The following is a 14,893-nucleotide window of genomic DNA, read 5'->3' on the forward strand; positions in this document are numbered from 1 at the left end:
AGCAGCATCTATCAAAGATCCTCATCATCTGTGCTGTGTCGTCTTCTCACAGCCCCCATCAGGCAGGAGGTAGAAAAGTCTGAAGTCCCACACCACCAATTTCAGGAACAGCTACTTCCCTTCAACCACTTGATTCTTGAAGCAACTGGCAAAACCCGAATCATTAGAATTTGGCAACACCATGACCACTTTGATCACTTTGCACTAAAATGAATGTTATTGTTCTAATTACTTTCTTTCTTATGAACACTGTGTATAATTTATATTTATGTTTTTCTCGTGGATGCTGCTTATCTGATGTCACGTCCCTGTGATGTTGCTAAAAGTAAGTTTTTCATTGCACCTGTGCATTTATGTACTTGTGCTTGTGACAATAAATTTGACCGTTTCCTATGTTGATCCAGATCCCGTTGTAACATTAAAAGACCTCTTTCACTGACCATTATTTTTTGTGTGATCTAAAAACTTATCAATCTACATTCTCTTCCTTATCAGTAATGGTATGATGGGCAATAAAGTAGTCAGCATTGATCCCTACAGCACAGAGCTGATTACAGGTTTCCAGCCCAAAATGCAATCCTCCAGTGCCACCTTTGGACAGGCGACCAAAAGGATTGATGAGGGCAGGGCACTGGACATTGTCTACATTGACTTTAGCAAGGCACTTGACAAGGTTCTATGTGGTAGACTGATGCTGATGATTAAAGTCCATGGAATCCAAGGTGAGCTAACCCAGTGGTTCTCAGCATAGGCCATATGGCCCCCCAGGGGACCATGCTGGATTTTGTGGGGAGTACAAGTAAAAAACAGGAAACTGGGGGCCACAGGAGTTTCTGAATGGGAATAGGATAGTATTGTAACTTTTCTAAGTGATAAGCAGCTTGGCAAAAAAATTATCACTGCTGAGTCTGACAAATTTTATCTGTCAGATATATTTGAAAAACAATTTATTGTAACAGACATTTACAAGGAACATCTGCAACCTCATAGGGGCTATTACAGCTTTCCTTGGAAAACTTTTCAGCAGAATTACTGGGTAATTTCCGTTATTAGACACTTTTAAAATAGAATAGCAAGATGATAATCTGATTGTATATCTTGATCATTTGAAACAACTGCACACTGATATGGAATCTTGGTTCAGCGCCCTGCTGGAGATGCATTTTCCAGATTGGGTGATGGATCCATTTGGGGTGAACGTGAATGATGTTGACACCACATTGCAAGAATGTCTTATTGAGCACCAGAGTGATACAACAGCTCAAGCAAAATTCAAATGCACCAAGCAAAATTTCTGGATACTAGTGATATTTAAATTAAGTTTTCACAGCTCTGGGAGAAGGCAAAGTTGTTTTTAATTAAGTATCCCACCACTTATCTAGTTGAATGTGATTTTAGTCAAGCTCCTCGCCTGCTATCAAAAGCTCATAACCAAGTTGCAACCAGATATTGGAAAAACTCACTAGTTTGCATTATTCATAAGGATCTCACCAAATACCCAACTTTTTTGTTGCTGGTTGAAAGAGCATAATATATATTACAAATAAAGTATTCTATTCAGAACTTTGAAGTAGTTCTATTTTTCATATACACTTGTAATATTATCTTTAACATATAATAATACCTATAACCTGTTAAAGCATAAATATTAGAATAACTAGTACAGTTGACCAATAAACTTTAGAAACTAATGGAGACTATGGAAGGTAAATGAAAGTCACAAGTGGGCCAAGAGCAGAAAATGGTTAAGAACCACTGAGTTAACTGATATGATACAGATTTGGCTTGGTAGCAGGAAGCAGAATGCGGCAGTGGGGGTTTGCTTTTCTGTTTGTTCAAAAACACAGTCAGATCTGTGAGACATGATTTTCCATAAGCAAGATCATACTGACTGTCCCTAATTACTCCATCCCTTTCCAAATGCAAATAAACCCAGCCTTTCAGAATCCCTTCCAATAGTATTCCATTATTGATGTACTGGCCCGTAGCTCTGCGCCTTGTTCTTGCAACCCCTCCAACTAAAGGCACAACATTAGCCACTATCCAGTCATCTGCTACTTCACTTGTAGCTAACAAAGGGACAAAAAATCTCTGCCAGGGCCCCAACGATCTCTCCCTTGCTTCCCACAATAGGGATGTATCAGATCAGGCCCAGGAATTTGTCCATCTTCATGTATTTCACGGTCACTAATACCTTCTCCTTTGCAATGTTGATGTGCTTCAGGATGTCGCTATTGCCTTTCCTGAACTCTCAAAGTTCCATGCCCATGGTAAGTTGGACAAGTAGTATTTAATGAGGACCTCATCCATCTCTGATGGCTCCACACATAGACTGCCATACTAAATGGGAACCCACCTTTCCCTATTTACCATTTTGGTCTTAATATACCGTACTTATAAAATCTTTACCTGACATGCTGTGTTCCTCCAGCATTTTGCGTGTGTTGTTCTGGATTTCCAACATTTGCAGAATCTCTTGTGTTTATACCTTTACATTTTCTGCCAACAAGATCTCACCTCCCCTTTCTGCCCTCCTGATTTCCTTCCTTCCTTCATTCCTTATGCTTTTTATAGGACTTGCTGGATCCCAGCTGCTTATACCAAACATATGCCTCCTCTTTCTTGGTCAGACCCTTAACATCCCTTGTCAATTATGATTCCCAAATCCTGCCAGCCTTTCTTTTCACCATAACAGGAAGATTGTAGCCCTGAACTCTCCCTATCTCACTTCTCAATACCTCACATTTGCCAGATGTTCCTTCATCTGCAAACAGCCTCTCCCAATTAACCTTTGCAAGTTCTTCTCTCATGCCATCCATTAAAATTAGTCTTGTGCCAAGTTAGTGCTTGTAGATTTATAGAGATTCATTGAGACATACTGCATAGAAACAAGCCCTATAATATTGATTCCACTCAAGATGCCTATCTAATATCATCACATTTGCTTGTTTTTGGCTCTTATTTCTCTCAATCTCCCTGACAGGTTATCTGTCCAAATGCTTTATTATTGTAACTGAACCTGCCTCCAGCACCTCATCTGGCAGATCATTCCACATATCCAGCACCTTCTCTGTGAAAAGCCTACCCGCAGAACCTTTCATGGACCTGAAGGCCATTGGCAAAGAAGAAGACCCTTTAACACACCAAGCCTGTACCAGCCCTTCTAGCCCAGCTGTTCCAATAATACAGTTATTTTGCCTCTGAGGAAAAAAAAACTCAACAGTATTGATCCTCTGGAAGACCAGAATGGTCGGCCGTGTGGAGCCAAACCAAATGGGGGATATCTCAAATGAATTCTTTGCATCAGTATTTACTCAGGAAACAGACACAGTGTGCATAGAAGTAAGGCAAAGTGGCATCACTTCATGGACCCTATATAGATTACAGAGGGGCAGATTTTTGCTACCCTGAGACAAATCAAGGTGGATGAATCCCCAGGTTGCTTCAGGCCCTAAGGGAGGCTAGTGCAGAAATTGCCAGGGCCCTAGCAGAGATATTTAAATCATCCTTCGTGACAGGAGAAGTACCGGAGGATTGGAGGTAAGCCAATGTTATTCTACTGCTTAAAGAAGGCTCTAAACATAAACCAGGAAATTATAGGCCAGTGAGTCTGACATCAGTTGTGTGAAAGTTATTGGAAGATATTCTAAGGGACTGGATATGTAAGTATCTGGATAGACATGGACTGATTAAGGATAGTCCTCATGTGTGGTAGGTCATATCTAACCAATCTTACAGAGTTTTTTGAGGAAGTGCATAAAAGCAAGGCAGTGGATGTTGTCTACATGGACTTTAATAAGGCACTCGTGGAGGTCTCGCATGGGAGGCTGGTCAAGAAGGTTCAGTCGCTCAGCATTCAGGGTGAGGCAGTAAATTGGATTAGACGTTGGCTTTGAGGGAGAAGACAGAGAGTGGTAGTAGAGGGTTGCCTCTCTGACTGGAGGCCTGTGACTAGTACTGGCACTGGGTCCTTTGCTGTTTGTCATCTACTGCATGTCAATGCGCTTAATTGGATTAGCAAATTTGCAGATGACAACATGATTGAGGATGTAGAGGACAGTGAGGAAGGCTATCATGGCTTGCAGAGGGATCTGCATCAGCTGTAAAACTGGACTGCAAAATAGCAGATGGAATTTAATGCAGAGAACTGCGAGGTTAGATTAGATTAGATTATGAGGACACGCAATCCTCTTTTATTGTCATTTAGTAAAGCATGCATTAAGAAATGATACAATATTCCTCTGGTGTGATATCACAGAAACACAGGACAGACCAAGACTGAAAAACTGACAAAAACCACATAATTATAACATATAGTTACAACAGTGCAAGCAATACTATAACTTGATGAAGAAAAGGCCATGGGTACGGTAAAAAAAAGTTCCAAGTCTCTCGAAAGTCCCACATCTCAGGCAGACGGAGAAGGAAAAAAACTCTCCCTGCCATGCCTGACCACAGTCCGACTCTGAGTCGTCCGAAAACTTCGAGCCCCTGACCAGCCCTCCGACACCGAGCACCAAGCACCATCTCTGCCGAGTGCTTCGACCCCAGCCCTGGCCGGCAGCAGCAGGCAAAGCCAAGGACTTTGGGGCCTTCCCTCCGGAGATTCTCGATTGCACAGTAAACAGCGGCAGCGAACCGGATGTTTCAGAAGTTTCTCCAGATATTCCTCCGTGCTTCTCACGTCTGTCTCCATCAAATCAGAATTGTGCATGGCATCCTACTTACAAATACAATATCATTACATCGGATAGCTGTGAGCGTTGTGTCGCGCCGCCATCTTCTCCTCCCGCCGAATGGCAGATGGAATTTAATGCAGAGAACTGCGAGGTTTTGCATTGCGGTAGGAACAACCAGGGTAGGTCTTACACAGTGAACCGTAGGAGTGTGGTAGAACAAAAGATCTGGGAATACAGGTCCATAATTCATTGAACATGGTGCACAAGTAAATAGGACAATAAAGGAAACTTTCAGCACATCGGCCTTCATAAATCAATGTATTGAGTACTGGAGATGGGATGTTATGTTGAAGCTGTGTAAGACTTCAGTGAACATTAATTTGGAGCATTGTGTGTAGTTTTGGTCACCTACCTACTGGAAAGATCTAAACAAACTTGAAAGAGCGCAGAGAAAATTTACAAGGATGTTGCTGGGTCTGGAGAACCTGAGTTATAAGGAAAGATTGAATAGGTTCAGGCTGTATTCTTTAGAACATAAAAGGTTGAGAGGAGATTTGATAGAGGTATACAAAATTATGAGAGGTATAGATAGGGTCAATGAAAGCAGGCTTTATTCCACTGAGGTTGGTTGGAACTACAACCAGAGGTCATGGTTTAAGGGTGAAAGGTGAGATGCTTAAGGGGAACATGAGGGTAACTTTCTTCACTCAAGAGGGTCATGAAAGTGTGGATTGAGCTGCCAGCACAAGTGCTCAATTATAAGGGTTAAGAGAAGTTTGGATAGGCACATTGATAGTAGGGGTATGGAGGGCTATGGGGCTGGCGCAAGTTGTTGGGAGTAGGCAGTTTAAATGGTTTCAGCATGGACTAGATGGGCAGAAAGGCCTTTTTTGCCCTGCATGGTCTCTATGTCTATGACTCTATTGGCACATTTTGGAAATCCACATTAATAACCATAATCTTGAGAAAAGGTTTTTTAAAAAATTATTTAACACAGAATTCTAACAGACTTTTACCAAACATCCGCGCTAGTTGTCCAAAGGCATGAATGCCATGAAGGGCTGGGTAGGTGAAGGATATTTGCTGCTATGTGATTCTGTCTGAGGCACGCAAACCACTTAAGCTGCATTCTCAGATTTCGTGATGCCACCTAATCTTGTTACTGTTTTGTAACTCCCTTGTACTTGAATATAGTTCTGCAGATTACTTTGATTCACTTAAAACAATAAAAAGCAGACACTGCTTGTCAAAGTAAATGACTAACCGTGAATGGCGACACATATTGTGCAGTAACATCAGAGCTCGAGGAATGAAGGAAGATAATAGTACAAGGGGTGATCGATAAGTTCATGGCCTAAGGTAGAAGGAGTCCATTTTAGAAAACCTAGCACATTTATATTTCAACATAGTCCCCTCCTACATGTACACACTTAGTCCAGTGGTCATGGAGCATACGGATCCCTTCTTTATATCGGCGTCTTGGACCTCCAGAAAGTGGTCCACAACAGGGGTGATTGATAAGTTTGTGGCCTAAGGTAGAAGGAGATTTGTTATTAACTTCAAACTTTCTGCATTTTCACTCAAAGAGCTGAACTGCATATGCATATAACGAGGGCAGTATAACTGATCTCCTTCTACCTTAGGCCACGAACTTATCAATTACCCCAAGTATCTAATAATCTTCTTCCTCTTTATTCTTAACATGTTCTCCAAATCTTAGATATTCCAGAGCCGAGCCCTCCATGCCTCTATCACAGCACAGAGGTGCAGATGGGAGAGCAGATGCCTCACAGTGCCAGAGAATTGGGATCAATCTTGACTTCTGGTGCTGTCAGTCTGGAGTTTACACATTCTCCCTGTCAACATATGAGATTCAACAGCCCACCTCTGAGATGCTCTGGTTTCCTCCCACATTAAAAATGTGAGAAGGTTGGTGGTGTTGGATCTGGTGATATTGACAGAGATTCTTCAGACATCAAGAATGAGGCATAAATCTTGAAATTATAGCCATCATTGGGTGTTCATGCAGTAACCAGTAAAGTAGCAGAAACCAACTCACTCTATTGTGAACCAACTCACCAACACACACCAACCCACTCTCCTGTAAGGGAGAGTAACCAACTCTCCAACAGTAACCAACTCACCAAACTGTAACCAACTCACTCTGCTGTGAACCAACTCACCAACAGTAACCAACCCACTCTCCTGTAAGGGAGAGTAAGCAACTCACCAACGGTAACCAACTCACCAAACTGTAACCAACTCACTCTACTGTGAACCAACTCACCAACAGTAACCAGCCCACTCTCCTGTAAGGGAGAGTAACCAACTCGCCAACAGTAACCAACTCTCCAACAGTAACCAACCCACTCTCCTGTAAGAGAGAGTAACCAACTCTCCAACAGTAACCAACCCACTCTCCTGTAAGAGAGAGTAACCAACTCTCCAACAGTAACCAACTCTCCAACAGTAACCAACCCACTCTCCTGTAAGAGAGAGTAACCAACTCTCCAACAGTAACCAACTCTCCAACAGTAACCAACCCACTCTCCTGTAAGCGAGAGTAACCAACTCACCAACAGTAACCAACCCACTCTCCTGTAAGAGAGAGTAACCAACTCTCCAACAGTAACCAACTCTCCAACAGTAACCAACTCATCAACAGTAACCAACCCACTCTCCTGTAAGAGAGAGTAACCAACTCTCCAACAGTAACCAGCTCACCAAACTGTAACCAACTCACCAACAGTAACCAACCCACTCTCCTGTAAGAGAGAGTAACCAACTCACCAAACTGTAACCAACTCACTCTACTCTAAGGGAGAATGACCAACTGACCAGCAGTTACCAGCAGTGACCCACACATGAAAAGTAACCACTAACTCTACTGTAATGGAGAGTGACTGACACATCCAACAGTAACCAACTCACCAGCAGTAATGAACAATGAATGACCAACTCATCCAATTAACCAACAGTAACCAACTACTCTACTGTAATGGAGAGTGACCAACTTATTCAACAGGAACCGACTCATTAACAGTAACTAACTAACTAACTCACTCTACTCTAAGGGAGAGTAACCAACTCATTCAACAGTAACCAGCTCACCAACAGTAACCATTTTATTCTACTCTAAGGGAGAGTGACCCACACACCAACAGTAACCATTTCACTCTACACTAAGGGAGAGTGACTAACTCACCAGCAGTAACCAACATTGACCAACTCAGCAACAGTAACCATCTCACTCTACTCTCAGAGAGAGTAACTAACTCACCAACAGTAACAACACTGACCAACACACCAACAGTAACCGACTCACTAACAGTAACCAATTCAAACTACTGTTAACCAGCTCACTAACAGTAACCAACTAACTCTATTGTAAGAGAGAGAAAGAAAGCAAAGGAAGGGAGCAAAGTAAAGAAGAAAGACAAGTCATAGTAGTCTGATACTAAAAGCAAGCTCTCTAGAGAGGTAAACATATTCCAGTGCTAAGGAGCAGCCTATGGAATAGACAGGTTCAATAGCATGACATACAGAATCAACCATACTCCAGTTACTGAAATTCACTGAACAATTACACACGTAGGTGATTATATCAACGCACAAACAAACGTAGGAAAAGTTAAACTATGAAAAATACCAGTTTTACACTTTAATTCAATAGTAAATTAATTGGTCACTGTAAAATGCTCCTAGTGAGTAGATGAGTGCAGGGGAGTCTCGGGGTAGTTGAAGGGAATTTGGGATAAATGTGGGATTAGTGATGGTCCAAACAGACTCAGTAGATTAGAGGACCTGTTCCTATACATGACTCTACATGTTATTGAAACACTGTGAAGTGCAGTCTGTCACTGGAGTTAAAGAGTGAACTCTGCTCAGCTGCACTCCACAACGGTGTAACCGTAACAACAGTGTACTGGAGGGGCGTTGCTGCGCCGGATCGAGATAAGCTGCAGGGAGTTGTAAAGATAGTCAGCTCCATCATGGGCTCCAGCCTCTGCAGTGTCCAGAACATTTTCAAGGAACAATGCCTCAAAAAGACAGCAACCATCATGAAGGGCCCCCATTACCCAGGACGTGCCTTGTCCTCATCGCTGCCATCAGGAAGGAGGTACAGGAGCCTGGGGGCACACACTCAGTAATTCAGGAACAGCTTCTTCAGGAATAGCTTCAGTATTGCATTGTATTGCATTGTACTGCTGCCACAAAGACAACAAATTTCACGATATATGCCGGTGATATTAAACCTGATTCTGATTTTACTTAGGTACTTCCTGAGGAATGAGAGAACAGGAAAACATCCCAGCTGCTTGTATTTACACAGAGACTTGGACACAGTTATTTGTCTCATAGGAGCATTCTAAAATAACATCCAGCAGAAAAGAGTTATAGAGATATGTAGATGATTGATACCGATCAGGAAACGTCTTCTAAGGACGTACATGGAGAGGGCTCTGACTGACTGTATGGAGGCTCCAATGCAGGGGATGGAAAGAGACTGCAGAAGATTATAGACTCAGCCAGTTCCTACAAGGACACAACTCTCCCCACCATCCAGGACAACCTCAGGAGATGGTGCCTCTAAAAGGTGGCATCCTTCGTTCAGGACCCTCACCATCTGAGACATGCCCTGTTCTTGCTGCCAACGTCAGAGAGGAAGTAGAGGAGCTTGAAGATGCACACTCTGCATTTTAGGAACTGTCTCTTCCCCTCTGCGATCAGATTTCTGAATGGTCTCTCACCCTCACATGGTCTCACATTACCTCACACCCCTTTGAAGTATTAATTTATTTGGTTAGTTAGTTTGCGTAATTTATAATATTTTTTATGTCTTGCATTATACTGTTGCCACGAAACAACAAATTTCACAATATATGTCAGTACCAATAAATCTGATTCAGGATTCTGGATTCTAAAGGACAAAGGTGCAGGAGAGGGAGGGAGAGAAGCATCCCAAAGTTTACGGTGTCAGCAACTGAAGTATGACCTCCAGTGATGGCAGAGCTAAGCTTGGGGTCATAGGACCACAGAAATATCAAGGTAGGTTTCAAGCCTGGAGGAGATTACAGAGGCAGGAAGGAGCGAGACAATGGAGGGAGTGAAATAGTTTTAAGTGTAGATATTTCTCAACAGGGAACCAGTGTAGGTTAGACTCAGCCCTCACAGTAGGCCACTTTGCCAACACACTGTCCCCTTCTCTCGGACCCTCACAACCCCCACCTTCCCTCTCCCGCCCTAATTCTTCCCCCTCCACTGACTGCAGGTGCTCTCTCCCAAGAAGAGATCGCACCCTCCGGATGTCACAGTCTCAAACCTCTGCTCCACCACAGTGTGTGATGACTTTCTATCTCCCCCCACCGCCCCTGATCTGCCCCCTTCCACCCATGCCGCTCTGCTCCCAGTGCCGCTCCTGCAGAACCTTCTCTGGGGAACCTCCAGCCACCCTGGGCTGGCACACGTGCTCTGGGAACGCTGCGGGAGGGAGGATGATTCCTGTGTACATTGTATCAGAGCAAGTGCGTCTTACACTGCTGCCACTGATTTGGAGCAAAAGATGTTGAACAGGTTAAAGAAGAATAGGATAAACTACTTCCAGCAGTTGTATTAAGTATTTCTGGCCGATGTGGTAACATAGTGGTTAGTGCAATCGCTTTATGGAGCTGGCATTCAGCAGCCAGGGATTAGTTCCCTTCGCTGTCTGCAAGGACAAAGAACATAGAACGTGGAAATCTACAGCACATTATGGCCCACAAAGTTGTGCCCACCATATAACCCGCTCTAGAAGCTGCCTAGAATTTCCCTACCGCATTGCCCTCTATTTTTCTAAGTTCCATGTACCCACCTAAGAGGCTCTTAAAAGACCCTATTGTATCCGCTACGATAGGAGTTTATACAATCCCCATGATCGCACGGATTTCCTCTGGGAGCTACCGTCTCCTCCCAGTTCCCAAAGACATCTAGTTGGAATTGGGATTAGTGAGTTGTGGACTTGCTATTTTGCCGCTGAAATGTGGTGACACCTGCAGCATAATCCTTTCTGATTCGATTTTGTGCCAACCATGCACTTCACTGTTATGTTTCAGTGTTTTGATATACACGGGACAACTAAATCGGATCTTAAGCTTACACCTGAGTTGTGGCTGACAGAGGGAGGGTGATGCAAGGTGAGCATTGAGGGAGAGCTGTTGGGCAAGGGGGTGTTGGAGAAAAGTGCAGAGGAGGGCCTGCTGCAGGAGAGAGGAGGTGAAAGGAAGGGTGTGAGGGAGGAGGCTCTGCTGGGCAATGGCACGATCGTGTGCATCTGGTCCTGAACTGAGTCTAACTACACACCCTCTGTGTAAATTCATCCTGTGGATTGACACGTGTGTGTGTGTGTTCGTGTCAGTGAGTGTGTGTGTGTGTGTGTGTCTGTGTGTGTGTGTGTGTGTTCGTGTCAGTGAGTGTGTGTGTGTGTGTGTGTGTGTCTGTGTGTGTGTCTGTGTTCATGTCTGTGTGTGTGTGTGTGTTTGTGTGTGTGTGTCAGTGTGTGTGTGTGTTCACGTCTGTGAGTGTGTTTGTGTGTGTGTGTGTGTGTGTGTGTGTGTGTGTGTTCATGTCTGTGGGTGTGTGTGTGTCTGTTCATGTGTGTGAGTGTGTGAGTGTCTGTGTGTGTGTCTGTGTATGTGTGTGTGTTCATGTCGGGGTGTCTGTGTGTGTGTGTGTGTGTGTGTTTGTGTGTGTGTGTGTGTTTTCATGTCGGTATGTGTGTGTGTGTGTTCCTGTCGGGGTGTGTGTGTGTGTGTGTGTTTGTGTGTGTCTGTAATCCAGAGCCTGATCACTCACTGAATTTGATACCCGGTCGCTGGACCAGGAGCTTGCTCTGTTCGTGTATTAGTCAGTGTGCAATGGCCACTCTATATTAAAAGAATTCATGAACAGGCCAATACCAGAGGACGTTCGTTTAAGGTGAGCTGAGGAAACGTTAGGGGAGATATATACCTGAGACAGGTATTTTAGATGGGGAATGGTGGATAGCTGGAAACACACTGCTGAGGGCGGTGATAGACACTGATACAATAAGGACATTTAAGGGATTCTTAAATGGGCACGTGGATGTAAGAAAAATCTAGCGTTATGGGATGTGTAGAAGGAAGGTTTAGTCTGATCGTGGCACACACACAATGCTTGAGGAACTCAGCAGGACAGGAAGCATCTGTGGAAAAGTGTATTGTCGATATTTCAGGCTGAGACCTTCCATCAGGACTGGAGAAAAAAAGATGAAGAGTTAGAAGGTGTGGCGAGGGGAGGAAGAAACACCAAGCGTTAGGTGAAACTGAGAAGGGAGGAGAAGCGTGAAGAAACGAGTTGGCAAGTTGATTCATGAAACAGATGCAGGGCTGGAGAAGGGGGAACCCGACAGGAGAGGACAGAAGGCCATGGAAGAAAGAAAAGAGGGGAGGAGCTCCAAAAGAAACTAATGGGCAGGTTGGGAGATAAGGTAAGAGGGGGAATGGGGAGCAGTGAAGGGGGTATGGGGCATTACTGGAAGTTCGAGAAATCAATGTTCATGCCATCAGGCTGGAGGCTGCCCGGATGTAATATAAGGTGTTGCTCCTCCCAACCTGAGTGTGGCCTCATCTTGACAGTAGAGGAGGCCATGGACTGACATGCCGGAATGGGAATGGGAAGTGGAATTAACATGGGTGACCACCGGGAGATCCCACTTTTCTGGCAGACTGAGCATAGGTGCTCGGTGAAGCAGTCTCCCAATCTACGTCAGGTCTCATCGATACACAGGAGGCCATACTGGGAGCACCAGACACAGTATATGACCCCAACAGACTCACAGGTGAAGTGTCGCCTCACCTGGAAGGACCGTTTGGAGCCCTGAGTGATAGTCAGGGAGGAGATGTAGAGGAAGGTGTAGCACTTGTTCCACTTGCAAGGATAAGTGCCAGGAGGGAGATCAGTGGGGAGGGACAAATGGACAAGAAAGTCACTTAGGGAACGATCTCAATGGAAAGCAGAAAGTGGAGGGGGTGGAAAGATGTACTTGGTGGTGGGATGCTGTTTGCCGAGCACCTACACTCTGTCCGCCAGGAAAGCGGGATCTCCCAGTGGCCACCGATTTTAATTCCACTTCCCATTCCCATTCTGACATGTCAGTCCATGGCCTCCTCTACTGTCACGATGAGGCCACACTAATGTTGGAGGAGTAGCCTCCAACCTGATGGTATGGACATCGATATCTCGAATTTTCAGTAATGCCCCCTCCCACCCTCCTTCACCATTCCCCATTCCAAATTCCCTTGCTCACCTTATCTCCTTACCTGCCCATCATCTCCCTCTGGTGCTCCTCTTTCTTTCTTCCATGGTCCTCTCCTATTGATTCCCTCTTCTCCAGCCCTGTGTCTCTTACAGAAATCAAGTTCCCAGCTCTTTACTTCACCCCTCCCTCCACCTCCCGGTTTCACCTATCTCCTTGTGTTTCTTCCTCCGCTCCCCCCATCTTCTCACTCTGACTCCTCATCTTTTTTTCTCCAGTCCTGCTGAAGGGTCTTGGCCCAAAACGTCGACTGCACTCTTTTCTATAGATGCTGCCTGGTCTGTTGAAATCCTCCAGCATTTTGTGTGTGTTGCTTGGGTTTCCAGCATCTGCAGATTTTCTCTTGTTTGTGATCAGACTGATCGTGGAGTAGGTTTCTGTAAGTCCGTACAAAGCCAAAGGCCCCATCCTGTGCTGTACTGTTCTATGTTCTATGTATGGTCCACTCCTCAAATTATACTTGCATCTATAATGTCAGGCCCTTAGTTAACCCATGATCGCTTGGCAATTCACAGCTCAGGAAGTCGAACACTTTGATATCCTGAGAGACACGAAGAGGAGGAAATGACCAGATCAATGGACAAGGCGGCAGGGTCACCTCCTCCTACAGGACAATTAGCAGAGAAGCTGCTTTCATGGGAAAGTTTCACAATCAAGAATGAGCTCAGCCAGACATATGTGAGCTTCTCCTGACCCTTGGCTCACTCCAGCGTTGAACCAGCATATTATAGTCACTGGCACATATACTGCTAAGCAGGGAACTATGGAATCTTCCCTGACCTCAAGCAATGCTGGTTCATATCCCATGGAAAACAAATAGATTCTCCACACTGACTTCAACAGCAGAGCCAACGAAGTCTCAAACCTCTGGTAAGCTGTCCAGGGCAAGGAAAGAGCAGAGCAAGTTAACTCAAACAGAACACATTCCTCAACATACTTCATCGCAGATCAGGCTAGAATGGGCCACAGAGCAGATAAAATGCAAGTGAAAAGTAAAGTACCAAAGACGTTGCAAATGAGAAATACAAGCAGAACTCTGGAAAATGCTGATCGGGCAGTATCAGTGTAGAGAAAAATCGAGTTAACTTTCCAGATCAGTGAACTTCCATCAGAACATTAAATAAAATATGAACTGACTGTAGGGCAAACTTACAGTCAAGTCAAGTACTCCGGGCAGAATTGAACATGAAATTGTACAATGAAGTTGCCTAGGGCGCTTCAGTTCCTATCGATCTTTCAGCTCATGTTTTAGAGTCAAATTATCTGTCTGTGAACTCCCTGCATTCAATTTGGCCCCTGCATTTGCTTCATTGTAACAGTGGGAATTCAAAGTTCATTGGCTGCAAAACATTTTGGATATTCCTGGGGCTACAGAAGGTGCCATACATACACAATACAACTGGTAATAAATCTTTATTGTGCACATTTAAAGAGTAATATTTAATAGATTACTTGGTAATGAATCTTTGACCTAAATCTACACTGATGCTGGGAGTTACTTTCTGCCATATATTTCTGTTTGAAATCAAGTCTGCAGGATGAATCGTGTTGGATGATGACACCATTACCTATTACTCATGTCTGGGTGGATCATAAAGTCTCCTATATTGCAAAAAAGGGACCTGCAGAATACCAGGCCACAAGGAGTTCATTATCTTCATGTGAATGTCCCATTGCTTTCTTCACAGCAGCTTAATAGTACACAGACTGACAGGAGTGATGTGGCTTTGGCTGCCAATACCCACTATGAGTTCATTGCGCTCTGTTCAAGGCAGCGCTTGTTGTCACATTGAATCATGCTCTGATACCAGTCCAAAATATGAGGGAAGGATTACATACACCAGCTGTGAGTGCTGTTTGCATGGTGTAGGAAAACAGGGAGCACAACCAGATACCCTCA

This window comes from Mobula hypostoma, chromosome 11 (genome assembly GCF_963921235.1).
Source record: "Mobula hypostoma chromosome 11, sMobHyp1.1, whole genome shotgun sequence".
NCBI classification, from domain to species: Eukaryota; Metazoa; Chordata; class Chondrichthyes; order Myliobatiformes; family Myliobatidae; genus Mobula; species Mobula hypostoma.